Source organism: Schistocerca gregaria, chromosome X (assembly GCF_023897955.1).
Source record: "Schistocerca gregaria isolate iqSchGreg1 chromosome X, iqSchGreg1.2, whole genome shotgun sequence".
NCBI lineage: Eukaryota > Metazoa > Arthropoda > Insecta > Orthoptera > Acrididae > Schistocerca > Schistocerca gregaria.
Genome location: NC_064931.1, coordinates 317,160,722 through 317,179,156, shown reverse-complemented (window position 1 = coordinate 317,179,156; position 18,435 = coordinate 317,160,722). Strand labels below are relative to the sequence as shown.

Below are 18,435 nucleotides of genomic sequence, written 5' to 3'. Positions count from 1 at the left end.
GGAGATAGAGAATATCCAAAGAAGAGCGGCGCGTTTCGTCACAGGGTCATTTGGTAACCGTGATAGCGTTAAGGAGATCTTCAGCAAACTCAAGTGGCAGACTCTGCAAGAAAGGCGCTCTTCATCGCGGTGTAGCTTGCTCGCCAGGTTTCGAGAGGGTGCGTTTCTGGATGAGGTATCGAATATATTGCTTCCCCCTACTTATACCTCCCGAGGAGATCACGAATTTAAAATTAGAGTTCGAGCGCGCACGGAGGCTTTCAGACAGTCGTTTTTCCCGCGAACCATACGCGACTGGAACAGAAAAGGGAGGTAATGACAGTGGCACGTAAAGTGCCCTCCGTCACACACCGTTGGGTGGCTTGCGGAGTATAGATGTAGATGTAGATATGGATCTTGGACGCTGTCCAGAAATCCGTTTGCAAAGGATGATGACAAAAGCTGTATACGTTGTGAGTCGTTTTAGTTACCTATCAGTCAATTCGTTTTCCTCACAAACAGTAGACAGCCATGTCACTAACATAGCTGGTCGAGAAAAGAGAAAAAACTGAACACCGTGAATATCATGAGATATGTACAACTTTGTAATACGTATGAGTGATGCATATTCTATTAAAGCCATTGAAATTTCACACGAATATAATCAAACAACCACCAGCAATAAATAGATTCTTTTAAGGTTCCCTGAATATCTTGCATTCTTTGCCTCAAGTGGTACCAACTACCACGTTGTTACGGCACCACTTTACAGCTCACTGACTACGCTATTCAAAAAATGATGATCCAACTGTCAAATGAATTCTCAAATTCATTTCTATTCGACGACATATTGATTCAACAGTAAAGCCAGAAGCTATATAGGGTGTTGATAGTATTGTGAGAGGCGGTACTACTAATCGAAAAAGAAGTCCAATATACATGGGTCTGGAAATGCATACCTTCTCAGAGCAAAATACTGGTTCACAGGAGCAGCTAAAAGGCGTTTGGCTGTGAATATGAGCACAGTCGTCGCACTAGCGCTCCGTCAACACGGTGAACAGAGTGTTTTTACGTATTTGTGTGTTACAGAATTCCAGGTGCACGTTAGTCTGATAAGCAGGTAACCTGTAGTCAGTTGTGTGTTTCGAGATTTGTTGTAGCGTAGATTCATTCGTGGTAGTGTGTGTTACTGAAACATAAATTTCTTACCACTCTTGGTATGCATCATGGTTTCTTATCTACTTACACAAATAATTTTATTTTTATCTTTACTGTTATTGTGCGGTTTGTACCCGTACGTAGGAATAGTCTACTATTTTTCTTTTCTTTTCTTTTCTTTTCTTTTCTTTTCTTTTCTTTTCTTTTCTCCACCACTTAATAGCAATGAAGACCTACTACTCCACAAGTGATATGGCGGACATGATTTTCTCGTATGTTTTAGCAAATATAAGTAGTCTCCGAGTATTTACCCTGTAGCTAAAATATTTTCACGACGCGAGATAACACCTAATAACCTGTTTCTGGCGGACCGTTTCAGCTTATTAGGGACATACGTTCTCTAGCGACCCAAAAAGGAAACGGTAGAAAGTATAGTTCAGTCCGCAAGTCTGAAATGTAGAAGCATGTAGCATAAATCCTGGAACCAGCATGTGACGATCAGCAGCAGTGGAAGGCATTTATCACCCTCCACGTATTCTTCAACGCGTCCATGCCATAAGGCCGCAACACAACCGTTGCAGGTTGCAGTTCTACCAACGGCTCTTGCAAAAATGATGTGTAAATCCACTGTATAAACGAAAGAATTTATTTACTGATGAAGCGGTGTTCATTGCAGATGTTGTGGAGAATTTTCGTAATCGGCACGTATGTGATGAAGAAAATCTAGCAGCAAATGCAGAAAAGGGGCGTTATCACCATTTTTCAGTTCATGTATGGCCAGGCATTCTTGATGCTAGATTAATACGTACTACCACACAGATTAAATGAAGCTCATTGTTCAGAACATTCTTTCTGACGTACTGTCTATTTTTCTGGATGACGTAACATACTAGCAAAGCTTACAGATGTAGTTCATGCATGATGGCTTCCCTGTTCCTAATCCTTCAATCCCCTAGACTTTTGGGTCAAGAACTGAGTACCAGCATCGCCTTGCGTCTCACGAATAACGTGACCATTGTCCCAAACTGCTGAAACGATCGACAAGGTGAGCAGTGTAGTGCTGGCTCATACAGGCAGAGTGAATGAAAGAGTCATCAGAAAAAAAATATGGAGCATTTTACATGAACAGTTAACTCTGTATTTGAAGGAGCTCGCTTTTTTTTCACTCTGACCAAAATCAAGTGTGAAGTTAAATGTTTGGGACGTCCCCCTGATACTCTGGTTAGATTTGTTGCTGTAGATTAGAAGTAGGGCCAACACTTTATCCCAGAAATGAAACAGCAGTCAGATGTATGGGTGGAAGTCGGTGACCATACACAAAGAAAGATTATGTTGAGTTCACCTGACAGCAAGTATGGCCACTCTGTAAAATGGACAGTTATTACTAAATACGTTGTAAGCAGTAAAACATGGACTAGCGAATACCGCGCAAGTCTTCTGGGCCAAGTGGACGAGAAAACACGTGAAAAGAAGCCTGTATTGTTAAAAAGAGTCATTTGTCATCAGGACAATCAAAGACGCTTTGCTAATGGAAAAATTGAGTGTTTTGCCTTAACAGTTGATGGAACACCAAGCTTAGCATCATATAACTTGCATTCATTCCCAAATCCAAATAATATTCTATTTGAGAAACCTTTTTGAGGCCAATACAAGTTTAAGGGTATGTGGTGACCTTTCGTAATCGTAGTTTTGGGAATAAATCTACACACTGGAAAGCGTTGGACAAAGTGCATTGACATAATGCGTGACCCTCGAAGAATAAGTGCATTTTTATCCAAAGAATACAGTGTTGCACAGCCAGGCTGAAAAGGCTGAAAACATCTAGCTGAATAGTACCATGTGGCACAGAGGGTTATCTTAACAATCACGGCTGCAAACTGTGTTTGCGCCAAATACGATTAGTAACGATTACCTCAAGTAGACTGCTGAGGCCACAATCACACAGTTATTTCAGCATACACGTCGCATTACATTCCATCAAGGCGATATTCAATACGCGACACCTAAAGTGTTCAATGCCTCTTCGATTTCAGTTGAAAAATATTTGTTACTGAGAATGTGCATATAGGTACATAAGCGGGAACCAGACAAAACTCCTTTGAATTTGGGTTTGTAACGTATACACTCTCTTATTTCTGTTCGTGGAAGCTTAACAAACTAGTTCTTTTTCAATAGGTTGATCTTAGTGGACTGCTACTTTAATCGTCATTTATGTCATTGTTTGTCATTAATTGCTACAACTTCTACTCCCCCATCACTCCTTCTTGATAATGATTCTTTTGGGCAATGAATTTATCATTTACCAATTTAACAAACTAAAAAAACATACGCTTTCAAATATACATTATTCCCAACATTCAGTTGTTGTTGGTGTCATCGGAAACCCGTTTTATTGCTGTTGGCCCTTGAGAACATTCTCTCTTTATTTTTGTTTTTGAGTATCGCAGACACAACACTGCTCTCTTATCTACGTAGAAGCCACTTGTCAACAGAGTCGCCATCAGACACTAGTCAGTCGTGAAAACCAGTTTTTTCCCCGAGGAACAACGTGATTTATCTTTATTTCTTTTTCCTTTCCGTTCAGTGACTTAAAACGTTTACACGGTAAACTCTAGTTAGCATTCAGTTTTTTAGAAGGTTGCTGATCACTATTACTTCCGTAGTTCCCTACACAGTAGACTTCATGAATATAGTCATCGAAATCAATTACTTTTGCCTTTTTACGGCGCCTTCCTTTTTTATGGAAGAGACCATCACGTTTCCGATACTAACCCATGACTTCGGCATGTAGTAGAGAACCCCATCTGCTGTTCAGACAAAAGCAACAAAAAGTCAAACATCATTGTAGTAAATAAGACAACTAGTGAAATTTGCGTCGTAAGCGTCTGTTATAAGCAGCCAATTAGCGTGGCGGCTATCTTACCGAAGCCAAATGCCGGATGGTTCCTTTGAAAGGGCATGGTCGATTTCCTATCCCATCATTCACTATTCGGAGCTTGTGTTGCGTCTCTAATGACCTCGTTGTTGACGGGACGTTAAACTGTAATCTTCCTTCTTCTTACCAATTTTTTTCCATCTCTATTTGCTTCCGATATCTGGATGGGCGTCTGAGATGCACATAGCAATTGCCACGACGTATGAATACGCTGGAGCATACTTTTCTTTTGATGTTTTCAAATTGTCTTTTCCTAACTCGTCTGTTTAGTAACTTCTCGAGTTTACTTGGTTTAGAAGGTACTACAATCGGAGGTTTAGAAGGTTCTACAATCGGAAGGAAAACTAGAGGAAATTGTGTTGGTGAGACAAGGAAAGAAAAGATATACACTGTAATGATCTGCTTACAGAAAAATGAAATAAAGCTGTGAAACATTCGATGTGACTACTCCTGTTATTGCTATTCTTCGTATCTGATACGTCCTTCTCTCGTTGCTTGGCCATCGAAGCGTATATTCTAGACATTATATTTTATTCGGATGTATGAATTTCTTATTTAAAAATATATCTAAGGATTTTTTTTTTGTATGTACGGGATGACTAACCATGCATGATCCTATTTTGACCATATTACAAAGTGTCTCCATTAGAATGTTAGCAAGCACCTATTATATTTAAAGTGTCAGCGACAGTAAAGTTACGGTGTCCAAGCAAGGTGCGTCAGAAGTTGTATAAAATTTTGGAGGGTCTGATTTCATATCGTTAGAGTCCTGGAGTCCATTATGGTTTATGTTTGCCTTGATTTTCTTTAGCCATTCCAGCCTTAAGAGAGTTTATTTTCTTCAACAAGGACACAGTGCATTCCATCTCCAGTCTTTAGAAAAACTAAATTAGTTGCCGGTTCTGACTAAATTTCTGCCTACGAGAAATTAAATTTAGAATAAGAAACAAAAAAAATCTGTAGGAGGAACTCTCTACACTTCAATACAAGAAATGAAACTCCACTGAAATGTAAATATAATTATATAAGTTTGCAATCATCGAAGGCAAAATATCTGTCTGAGAGGTGAGTAATAATGGTGAGATGAATGCAGAGAACTACATACACGCTATTCACAAGTTGTTATCTCTTGAGCAGTCAGCGTATATGGGGAAACGCATTCAAAATAATCGAGTAACAGCGCTGGAACTACGTATATTTTTTTGGCTATCGCCAAGTCAAATAGAATTTGCTGGTTTGTAGTATCGCCTCATCTTAATTGCAGTCGTCAGCCACGTTCCTGCTTGACCGCTGCTGCCAGTTTTTGGAATTGTCAGGAGCATATGTTCACGGAAGACGACACAAGTAGCAACGCCGCAACAATGGAGATGACGTCAATAAAGATGACGAGGTGCTATAACTCAGTAGCATTTACTGTCTATTCTAACTTCACGAAACAAGGTATAACCGTTAGAGGTCTTGACGAACGTAAACTGAAATGAGTTCAGGGCGTCAGCCGACTCGATCCGAGGCCACGTGTGACTAACTGTACACATTCCAGGGGCACCGGCCGATTCGGGGAACCTCGACACAGCATGACCGTCCGGGGCCTCGTGACGTTGGCTCCAAGCGTCACGGTTTTTCTACAGGAAAAAAGACGTAACTCCACAGCACGTTCGGTATTACAAGGAAATTCCGTGCCGACTAACAATACCGATGGAGCTAAAACTACTTCCTTCCATCACCAGAGTCAGATACGTTAGTCACCATGAATCTACAACATTTTCTAAGGCGATTTAATATTTTTCGACTTGCGGATCTGAGAATTCCTTTTAACTGCTGAGCTCATGTAAGTTCCTAGTCGCTATAGAGATTTCAGATAACATTTCTGTCTTGAAACGACGAAATCGACTTTCAGATTTCGAAAGAAATGACGAGACGAATTCCATGTAGCGTTTGCACTGTAGCTTACCTAGGATTTGATAAAAAAAATAAGTACAAGAGAAGAAGGGAAGTATTTAACAAGGACTGCTGAATGCGGAACTGATTTTATGGACAGAACGGTACACGAGCAGGAAGGCAGCTTGTGAAGCAAACGAGCACAAGCTAAAGGTCAATGTTATATTTCACAACAAAGCACTATTATAAGCAAGTTGAATATCGGTCAAATTGTTGTTGGTAATAATCTGGCAACCTCGAGACTACCGCTGATGGCGTCACGTCTTTTTGCAACGTAGCGGTGTGGCCGCTCATTTGACCTTGACTGCTGTGCCATGATGCCACGAAGACGCAGTCACTGGCGTAAGGTCTTCTGCGACACGACAAGGTACACTGCGATGCTGCGAATCCCACCACTAGTTGCTCCATCGAAGCCTACAAAGAATATCATTTTCTTCATTCTTTTAAGTTCCTCATAAGAGAGGCAAAATTTGGACTTATAATTGCATCATGAAATATCACAGTCCAATGTAACGTATACGACGAGAGTATATGAGCGATTAATTTAGCATCCAACAGCGCCACAATAAAACTATAAAAACATTTACAGAGCGCCCGCATTTCAGAATAGGTAGTGAGGACTAAATTAACACTAACATTTCTACCCAATAATCCCCTGAATGCTGTATTGCGAAGATTACATGGAATCAGTTGTGACATACTCCCCAGTCCAGACAAAGAAATGTGCAGAAAACAGCAATACTATGTACAATGCCTACGTGCCTCAGCGTCTCGAATCTTATCATTATGATGGTTCTAGTGGAGGAATTACTACCGGAGAGACAATGTGGATTCAGGCCCGCTAGAGCAACCACAGATATGATATTCACAGCTCGTCAGCTTCAGGAATAATGCAGAGGTAAAAACAGACCTCTTACATTGCCTCTATTGATCTTACTAAAGCACTAGACCCCGTAAACTGCGAAGGTTTTAGATGTGAATGGTTTTCCACAGGAATTTATTGCCATCTATAAATTGCTCCATATAGATATGAAAGTAGATGTTATTGGTAACGATTCTGTTGGTCAGTCATTCCGTACCAGTACAGGTCTTAATCAAGGATGTGTAATAGCCCTCACTTTAATTTCCTTGTAGGTTGCCGCTGGCATGCAGCTAGTAAAAAATGATCTTCCTGACCAAATACGGTTAACTTACAGAATGCATGGGAAACTGTTGAATCTGACCCGTGCTAAAGCAACAACTCTGACATTTTCTGTAGCTTTAGTTGAGTTAGAGTATGTCCATAATAATGCAGTTGTAGCTCAGTCCGAAGAACTAGTGTTAATCCTGAATGCCATCTCCCCAGCATACAAAAATTTTGATATCAAACTAAATACCAGCAAAACATAGGTTCTTCACCAACCAGCACCATGGAAAGGACAATGAAATATCGGTGTCACCATCGATGGAATGAGTCTTCGAGTAGCTAACATATTTCCTTTTCTTGGTAGCATCCTTTCATCAAGTGCGAATACAGAGTCGGAGATACAGTACAGAATTAACAGTGCGGGAGTATCCTTTGCCAGAGTAAGATGTTGAGTATTTGACAACCACAATGTCAATACTGCCACACAGATCATCGTTTACAGTTCAGTTTTAATTCCCGGCGTGCTTTATGGAACAGAATCCTGGATACGTTACAGAAGCCACCTTCAAAAGCTTGAACAATAACATCAGCGATGCTTGAGGAGGATTCTGCGTGTATTACGTCAAGATAGACGCAAAAGTGTCAGCATTTTTGGAGAGGCACATACAATCAGTACATAAGCGATGGTTTTAAGACCCCAGTTACGATAAGGAGAGCATATAGTTTGCATGCCCAATAATAGCATTCCCAAAAATGTGTTTTACTCTGAGTTATCAATGGGCAAACCATATGTAGGAGGTCAGAGGAAATGATTTAAGAATGTGTCACACTAATGTTAACAACTGGGAGACCTCAGCCCTCGACCGTTCATTCTGGCAGTCACTAGCCTATCGAGAGGAATTTCTTTGTGAAGAAAACTATTGACTGACAGTAACCGAAGGGAGGCAGCGTAGAGAAGAAAACAAAATACGGAGACGAAATATGAGAGATGCTACTCCACCTGGGACTACCTGTCACCACTGAATCAATATGTGTACTTCTCTCACTGGACTCTACAGTCACCTCCGAATTCACAGACGATTAGAAGACGAACCTTCTCGATTAGGAGCGTTTTTTATGACTATAACTATATATCTTATGTATGTCGTAAATATTTTTGAATCGCTCCCCAAGGAAAGGTTTTTCCGTATATCGAGAGTTGTTGTTGTGGTCTTCAGTCTAGAGACTGGTTTGATGCAGCTCTCGATGCTACTCTATTCTGTGTAAGCTTCTTCATCTCCCAGTACCTACTGCAATCTACATCCTTCTGCATCTGTTTAGTGTATTCATCTCTTGGTCTCCCTCTACGATTTTTACCCTCCACGCTGCCCTTCAATACTAAATTGGTGATCCCTTGATGCCTCTGAATATGCCCTACCCAACCGATCCCTTCTTCTAGTCAAGCTGTGTCACAAATTTCTCTTCTCTCCAATTCTATTCAATACCTCCTCACTAGTTATGTGATCTACCCATCTAATCTTCAGCATTCTTCTGTAGCACCACATTTCGAAAGCTTCTATTCTCTTCGTGTCTAAACTATTTATCCTACAAGTTTCGCTTCCATACACGGCTACACTCCATACAAATACTTTCAGAAACGACTTACTGACACTCAGATCTATACTCGATGTTAGCGGATCACTCTTTTTCAGAAACGCTTTCCTTGTCATTGGCAGTCTACATTTTATATCCTCCCTACTTCGACCATCATCAGTTATTTTGCTCTCCAAGTAGCAAAACTCGTTTACTACTTTAAGCGTCTCATTTCCTAATCTAAATATCGGGGGTATATATTTTAATAATGAAGAAAGGAAGTAAGCTTCGAGTTTCACGTCCCGTCGATAGCGCGCTTGTTAGAGACGGAGCACAATCCCTTTTCAACGGAATCATCCCAGCGTTTGCTTGGAGCGATTTAGTGAACCCACGGAAAATCTAAATGTGGATGACCGGACGGAGATTTAAATCGTCGTCCTCCCGACCGCGAGTTCAGTATGTTAACCAATGCGCCGCCTCGCTCGGTTACCATAATGCGTTATGTCTCTATACTAATGTCTCCAACTGAAGTTTGCTGATCATATTCAAAAAAACATCTGCGTTGATTAAACAAACGAGTCACTACTCCCGCAGTTCTCCTTAGAACTTTCTCTATCTCAAAAAAAAAAAAAATTAATCCCCTCTCATTTATATACCTGACTAACGTGAATTACGCAGTTATTACCAATATATACAAACGATATCGGACTTCTGGTTTATGTAGTAGCATAAAATAACTGTTTTAGACTCACTCAAAACAGCCCCGATTTTCTGTACATCTCTTAAGTTTGCAACTTCTTTAGCAATGCCATCTCTCTATCAAAAGAAAAGAGACCCCGTTAGTCTTCAAAGTGTGGGCAGCATCGGCTTTCCTATACGACGAAGTTGTTACTGACCACTGTGTCACTACAATTTATTGTTATGCAGACACCAAAACGTATCTGATGACACCGGTATTTACTTTCTGCGGTGGTTTACGATGAGGAGCCTGGATAAAGTAGACGTTTATGCTCTGTGAGGCATTAATTTCTTCTAATAATCATGAATGGTAAAATGAAATTAGGTTTCACAGTTTGTTTCAGGGCTTTTCATAAGACGGGCTAGTTTAGATTCGAGGAATCACTTTATTAATCTACATGCTGATCGGTAAGTTAAATGTAACAGCTAATGCTAAACTTCGTCATCCCCTTAACTGACAACTCCTGTAAAGTTTCTGGGGAAATACTGGGAACAAGAGGAAATGAAAATGGCTTCTTGCGAAAATAGTTCTAGCTTATTAGTGACTGATTCGCAGCTTCATCCCACCTTCTCATAAGCTTCATCCTTATTTCCGTTCTTGCGGATCACAAATTCTGCATTCTCTCATCAATCTCAAAACAGTGCTTTCGTTCTCCACATTATAGTCGGCGGTTAACATTCGAGCGCAAGCCAGACAAAGCCTGAATCACTCATTTATCTTGCTTTCCCACTACTAAACCTCTGAACTTCACAGATAGAACAATAGAGACTTTCAAAAAAATACGTATATTAAAAGCTATACGAAGATACGTGCTAGGTAAAAATAAGAGGAAACTAGATGTATTCATGCCTTTTACTCGGTGCTGGAAATGTTTCGAAAATCTAACGAATAAATGAAAGTAGCTTTGTCATTCATTGAAAAACAGAAATTAGAATATACATTAAGTCTTTCTATCGTGATGGAACGCGGGGACGGTCTCGTCTGATAATCTGAGATTAGGAATAAATTGCCTCTGACTGCAGTCAACGACGACGACACTGGCGATGGATGTTGGGCAGACAGCAATAGCTGTGTTGAACTTGTTCCAGTTCTGCGTTTTTAATAACGGAATTTCTTCTTTCAGCAGATCCTGTACGGGCACCTAACCGTCACGATGACACTCCAATTTGCAGAAGAAGAGATCCATTTCAAGAATTAGGTCAGTTCAATGGGATTTTGAAAATAATTCGACGTTTCGCCTGGGACAAGGTAGCAAATTCCTAGAAGGGCGGACAAGGACTTGAATGTATATCCGTGTCGACACTGGGCAAAGCGCTTTACCACGACGTCCGTTTAGGTGTGGGCGGGGTAATGAGTTCTTGAAAATAAAAATAAAAGTATGAAAACAATACCACCATTGAGGCACTGGCCTCGACAAGCTACTGAGAAACTGTTAAGTCACTGAAACACCCGCTGCCTGCATGGCGGTGGCCCATCAGCACCTTTATCGTGGAAGGGCGGTGGGTGAAAGTCTTTGTTTACAATTTTTGTCGTTCGTGCTGATGAAGAATAAATGGTCATTTGATGGGTACCAGAAGACATGGTGTGTGTAGCTACTTCCTTGCCGACCGTTGTGGCCGTGCGGTTCTAGGCGCTTCAGTCTGGAACCGCGTGACCGCTACGGTCGCAGGTTCGAATGCTGCCTCGGGCATGGATATGTGTGATGTCCTTAGGTTAGTTAGGTTTAAGTAGTTCTAAGTTCTGGGGGACTGATGACCACAGATGTTAAGTTCCATAGTGCTCAGAGCCATATTTAGCTACTTCCTTTATATGACTTCGTCTCATACAGAGACCGCCTTTAGTTTCAAATTCCAGTATATTTTATTGAATCGACGACAAGGAATCAACATACTGTGCATAAAATGAGGAACGTAATATACTAGATAAAATGTAAGTAACTTGTACATTTAAAGATTAACAAGACAACCAATCGTATCTAATAAACGGTAAACACAAATTCCAGTGCGTTGAACAGTTCAAGTTTTTGGGGGCAATAACAGACGAACAAAATCACAGACAAATAGAATTGAAAATGAGACTTCACAACGTTAATAGAGCATACTGCTCCACATAAAAACTTCTAGAGTCTAAATTACTGACAAGGAAAACTAAAATCCAGCTACATAACACAGTCACTAGACCATTACTGACAAGGAAAACTAAAATCCAGCTACATAACACAGTCACTAGACCACTTCTAACTTATGAAGCATTAACATGGAGTTTAACTAAAATAAATGAACACCAGCTATAAGTATCTGAAAACAAAGTTTACGGGAAAGTCTTTGCTCCATACTACGATAACGACTCGCAAAGCTGGGTAAGAAGACACACCACAAAAACGCAGTGCTATCACAACAAGCAACATTAATGAGCATAATAAATTCCAGAAGACTTCAATGGGCAGGCCATTTGATGAGAATGAAAAAAGGACGAAATAGTTCCAAGAACATTCATAAAGAAGGCATCTGATAAAAGACCAAAGGGGAGACCCAGGAGTACATGGGTAAACGAAATTAAAACGATATATAACAGGATGGGCGTAAATGCTTGCAGGAAGATGCACACGACAGAAGCTTTTGGAGGCAACATTTGATGTCGGAACGGGAGTTTCGCGGGCCTTAGGAGATAAGACGAAAAAGAAGAAGAAGAAGAAGAATATGTAATTACGAATACACTTTTCTAAACCATTTTTATAGATGCTATGCGAGTGTTGCTAGGGAAATATCATAGTTGGAAAAATTCAGGATATGTCACCTCTATACATACGCCGCACATAATAAATAAAGAAATAAGAGAACACTACAATATACAATTCAAATAAACAAATTTCTGCGTTGATGACTTACTCGCACATCGACCAGTGTTAGCGATGTATAATGTGCTTATGGAAATAAATAAAACTTAAGCTGCTGTGGAGGATGGCCATCCAGAACACCACAGCATTATTTCTAATTTCATCAAAAATATTACAGTTTTTAAGAACATGTTTCATCTGCTCTGTATATAGTTAGTTGGTATTTGATTTCTATCCACATTGCTTTTATATGAAGAATTTCAGCAGCTTCTATTGGTACGATGTCTTTACGAACGACTCCCAACACCGTTTTTAAGTAGGCTAGATGCCTTGGTCGCGACTTGGTACATCCAGTATATGGAATGCGTATTCCTGAGTGTGTGTGTGTGTGTGTGGGGGGGGGGGGGGTTGAGATAGACATATAAAAAGAGATATAGAGCATATTTGAATATAAATAACAGTCTGTAAAAAAGTAACACAAGAGAACCATGAAAGGGTCAGCATATTGCCAGATTTTTCACTGATAAATTGTACTATAATATTAAATGTCTCTTTCATATTATACCTAGAAATCTCATATATGATCGACTAAACTACACCACACAAGTGTGGGAAAAACTGTCTAAAAACCACATTCAAGCAGGACAGTGTAGCCGGCCGCTGTGGCCGAGCGGTTCTAGGCGCTTCAGTTCGGAACCGCGCTGCTGCTACGGTCGCAGGTTCGAATCCTGCCTCGGGCATGGATGTGTATGATGCCCTTAGGTTAGTTAGGTTTAAGTAGTTCTGAGTCTAGGGGACTGATGACCTCAGTGGTTAAGTCCCATAGTGCTTACAGCCATTTGGACCATTTTGGACAGTGTACCGAGCAATGGTCACTGGTCTGGAGAGCGGACTGGGTCCTGGTTTAATTCTAAGGTCATGTTAACATTATCTTGCGTGCCTGCTCCCGAACGATTACACAGAGTACCATGCAGATACGCAGATTTAAAGCGGACACAAGTGCATGGCTTCATACAATTCCGTAATCGTTTCGTTAGCAACGAGTCAGCTAAGACAGAATAACTATCAGCACAGGAGGCACATTAAGTTGTTCAGTATGAAATTTGGAATCTACTCGGTATACGTTGACCTCTGTTCTTATCGGAAAAATCATCGTGCTCGGTGTGCACAGAAGGGACAAGTAAAAGACTGACATTAGTAAGCTCAAAACGCCGCCGCTACATCCAGTTGCAAGTCGGGTTTTATGCACTACTGCTGCGTCAATCACAGCCTCGATCGTTAACTTTCCGTCACGATGAAAATGAAATAAATGTATACTCTCCAAAATTCAGCTTAGTCACTAACATGAAAGTTGCTCTTCTGAAAGAATTTGAGAGAATATTTCAGAAAAGATAGCACATTTACCCTCACTGCATATGTTCCCGGACGCAGTGTTCAAAAACGCCAAATTCATCATAAGAAGCGTTTAATAACGTGCCCTGTGAACCTCGACTCAGCAGAGGTATACTTTTACTTGTTAGTGCCTGTAGCTGTCATTCACAGGGCCTTTAGAAATATTGGAAAGTCTCCGGCATGAGAACTTGACACATAACGTTTTAGCAAGAAAGTAATTGAGTGTTGCGACTTCTGTCGCAAACTGATACATTGCTTTCAAATACGCACAACAGAATGACCGGAAAAAGAAAGAAACACTGTGGCAAGCTTTTATGAAAGCTAATTTCTTAATGCACGGCTCAAAAACATTAAAGGGAAGTATATTTCACATATTTGTGTATGTCATAAGTTTTCGCAACAAAAAAAAAACCTTGTCTCACTTTTAAAACAGAAAAAATGTCTCCTTGTAGCAACAACAACAAAAGAAGACTTTTCTCACATTCAAAAGTGAGTGTTACGGGAATTTTGGCACAGATTCATGTTTATTCCTTCATTGATAATCTTTCTTAAGCATTTTGAATACCATTTGTTTGAGCCAACGCTGATCTAAGATGTTGCTGTTGTTGTGGTCTTCAGTCCTGAGACTGGTTTGATGCAGCTCTCCATGCTACTCTATCCTGTGCAAGCTTCTTCATCTCCCAGTACCTACTGCAGCCTACATCCCTCTGAATCTGCTTAGTGTGTTCATGTCTTGGTCTCCCTCTACGATTTTTTCCCTCCACGCTGCCCTCCAATACTAAATTGGTGATCCATTGATGCCTCTGAACATGTCCTACCAACCGATCCCTTCTTCCAGTCAAGTTGTGCCACAAGCTCCTCTTCTCCCCAATTCTATTCAATACCTCCTCATTAGTTATGTGATCTACCCATCTAACCTTCAGCATTCTTCTGTAGCAAAATGGTTCAATTGGCTCTGAGCACTATGGGACTTAACTTCTGTGGTGATCAGTAGAACTTAGAACTTAGAACTACTTAAACCTAACTAACCTAAGGACATCATACACATCCATGCCCGAGGCAGGATTCGAACCTGCGACCGTAGCGGTCGCGCGTTTCCCAACAGTAGCGCCTAGAACCCCTCGGCCACTCTGGCCGGCCTTCTGTAGCACCACATTTCGAAAGCTTTTACTCTCTTCGTGTCTAAACTATTTATAGTCCACGTTTCACTTTAATACACGACTACACTCCATACAAATACTTTCAGAAACGACTTCCTGATATTTAAATCTATACTCGATGTTAACAAACTTTTCTTCTTCAGAAACGCTTTCGTTGCCATTGCCAGTCTACATTTTGTATCCTCTCTACTTCGGCCATCATCAGTTATTTTGCTACCCAAATAGCAAAACTCCTTTACTACTTTAAGTGTCTCATTTCCTTATCTAATTCCCTCAGCATCATCTGACTTAATTCGACTACATTCCATCATCCTCGTTTTGCTTTGTTGATGTTCATCTTATACCCTCCTTTCAAGACACTGTCCATTCCGTTCAACTGCTCTTCCAAGTCCTTTGCTGTCTCTGACAGAATTACAATGTCATCGGCGAACCTCAAAGTTTTTATTTCTTCTCCATAAATTTTAATACCTACCCCGAACTTTTCTTTTGTTTTCTTTATTGCTTGCTCAATATAGAGCTTGAATAACATCGGGGATAGGCTACAACCCTGTCTCACTTCCTTCCCAACCACTGCTTCCCTTTCATACCCCTCGATTATTGTAACTGCCATCTGCTTTCTGTACAAGTTGCAAATAGCCTTTCGCTCCCTGTCTTTTACCCCTGCCACCTTCAGTATTTGAAAGAGAGTATTCCAATCAACATTGTCAAAACCTTTCTCTAAGTGTACAAATGCTAGAAAAGTAGGTTTGCCTTTCCTTAATCTTTCTTATAATATAAGTCGTAGGGTCAGTATTGCCTCACGTGTTCCAACATTTCTACGGAATCCATACTGATCTTCCCCGAGGTCGGCTTCTATCAATTTTTCCATTCGTCTGTAAAGAATTCGCGTTAGTATATATTGCATCCTGATGAATGAAACACAATCGTATGACGATACTGCACGTCTGCATTTGTGTACACACACAATTGAAAACTAATAATTAAATAATAAAGCAACGTGCAGAAAGAAACACAAAAAAGGAACATAACTCTGGGCTACTTTGTTGCGAAAATATAGAAATGTCACTTTAACGCTGTTTAATTCCTTGTCTGTGATAATTTTCTTATTATTATTTCTTCTAAACGTCTCTGCATGTTCCCCGCAACTGTTGCCGTATATTTGGGCTGACTACGAGACAGTCTTTCCATAACCTTGTTAATTGGTCCTCTTTTAAAGAAATTGACCGCTGTTTCCTGTAAATTCTCAGTAACATCGAGATGTAGAAATTGTGAGGCTATTTCAGTAACTTAAGCGTAGTTATATAGTAACCACAGACTCACTCTCTGCACCTTGTGTTTACGGTCGCTATCTCTGTAGAACAGCACGTTGACCTGAAGTACAATTTTCACCATATTTCGAACAATCTTTTAATACAACCGAGTAGACCGAGAGAGGTGGCGCACTGTTTAGCACAGTGGACTTCAAATCCGAGGCCGGCCATCCAGATTTGGATTTTCCGTGGTTTCCCCAAATCGTTTCAGTCAAATGACGAAGCGGTTCCTTTCAAAGGTCACGGCCGATTTCCTGCCTCATCCTTCAACTTTTCCGAGCGTGTCCTCCGTCTCTAATGACCTCGATGTCGATGGGGTTCTAATCTTCCTTCCTTTCTACAGCCGAGCAACAGTTTTTTGCCATAGAACTATCAGTAAATGTAAGAACGCTCACCTTAGGTGGAGATACACAGTCCCATATTATCACGCCGCCCCCATAGCGCTTTATTGTGGGCAGAAGCTCGTTTTTTATATAAACCACTCTGTTGCCATGCAACACATATTTACGCTCCCTTCATACATATTAACATTGTATCTACGTTTGCACGTAAATATAACGTGTCTCGCCACTCATAGCCTTTACTAATATAAATTCTTCGGAAGTCGAACATTTTCCTACAGGTAACATCACTAAAATATTGAATTTTTTCCTTGTCACTCGGCTGCTGTAATATTGACCACAAAGCACTCTTTTGTTTATCCCGGTGTGATGTTTCTTCCTGCACTTTTTATACGTTTTACACACTACGAGACGTCAGTCTTTAATAATAAGCTTCCGAGGTTGGCACCATTCTGGCAGTGAGTCGATTCGATCTTCATTATCACATTTATTTATTACGTCCTTAATAGTAAAATTGAATACGTTTAAAAGAAAAGCGTGATTTTCCTGTTCGAAGCGTAAAACAAGATGACAAGGCCTTTTCGCTTCATTTCACATCGAGCATTGCTGTGCAAATGAACAGTTAATTAATAAATGTAGGACAACAAATGAGGTCACGAGTGACATTTCTTACTATCCACCGAAGAAACAGACTGAAGTAATTCGGCACCAAAGACAAAAAGAAGATTTACCCGCAGCTGCTAATTAGGAATTTTACGTGACATCCTGGTGTTGGAAAAATGCTTTCTCCATACCCCTATGCACTCTCTTTCTGCAAAGGGAGACGCAGTACGGGCTCTCTCCATTAGACACGAGAAAACAGTCGCTGTGGTTAGTTAGACCCTAATGTCAGTATTATGTTCGTGGATTACAAGGAATGCAAGTGATATTGCAGTAACACAAACCTCATACTTCCAAAAAAATTTTGAATGTAAAATGCAGCTTCTAATAATTAGACTGATAATCTCCAAATAACGTAGACAATATTTTCCCAACATTTTTCCGCGTCAAACGTGAATGAGAACTTTGAAGTCATAACGATATCCTCCGTTGCCATTGTCAGGAGCCGACTGCCTTCACTGGTTCTTTCGTGGCCTTATATAAAAGACTTTTATAAGCAAATTACGAAACTCAAGTGATGGGAGTAATGAAGAAGGAAGACACCGGAAACTCGACTTCCCAGTTAAATTCGAAAGAAAAATAAATACAAACGAGAAAAAGCTGAGAATGTCGTTGGGAGAAACTGCGTTTCCATAAGCTAAGTTGTGCGGTCTTCATCAGTTGCTACAAGACACACAACTTCCGGAAGAGGAAAACCGAATTTCGGGAGCCGATTTTCGCTGTAGTTTTACATGATGAGGTCTGAGGCAGTTTTGATACCGGTCAAATATAGGTTTTCTGATCGCCAGTTGTCTTACACAATTCTCTCTGGAAACCAGCTGTCCCGGTTCTCGATTTAGTAAGCACGACTGTTTCTCTTCAATTAAAAATCGGGAAACACCCAATTTCGTGCTCAGTCTAATATCTCTACTTCTTCTTCAATGCACAATAAGTCCCTCCGTCCAGTTTAGTTTTCACAAAAGAGGCGTAACCTGAAAATATCTAAGTATGTTCCAGACACGGTTGGGTGTTTACATGGGAGCGTAAATCGAGAGTGGAGGAGAAAATCCAGCTGCCAGAACCGCATTTCCAGAATAGATATTGGAGTGTTTACCCAACTAACCAGAAACGGTATTGGGAATTGCTTTACGAAGTCCAGTTTTGGCAGACTCGTGTAAACGTAGCAATTGTGAGCCTATGTTCGACAAAGGAGCTTTTTCCCTTCGTGAAGTATTCAGCAGGCCTCCTGCCAAGATTTATCTGGAAATAATTCCAAACGCAGTTTATTATACTTGGTCAACTTGTGCTTG

At 40.5% G+C, this 18,435-nt stretch overlaps 1 protein-coding gene across 7 annotated transcripts in view; it reads right to left on the bottom strand.

Moving 5' to 3' along the window:
- Nucleotides 1-18,435, bottom strand: part of LOC126299284 (constitutive coactivator of peroxisome proliferator-activated receptor gamma-like) — a 633,226-nt gene that overhangs the window by 107,058 nt on the left and 507,733 nt on the right. The gene's annotated exons all lie outside the window — the stretch shown is intronic.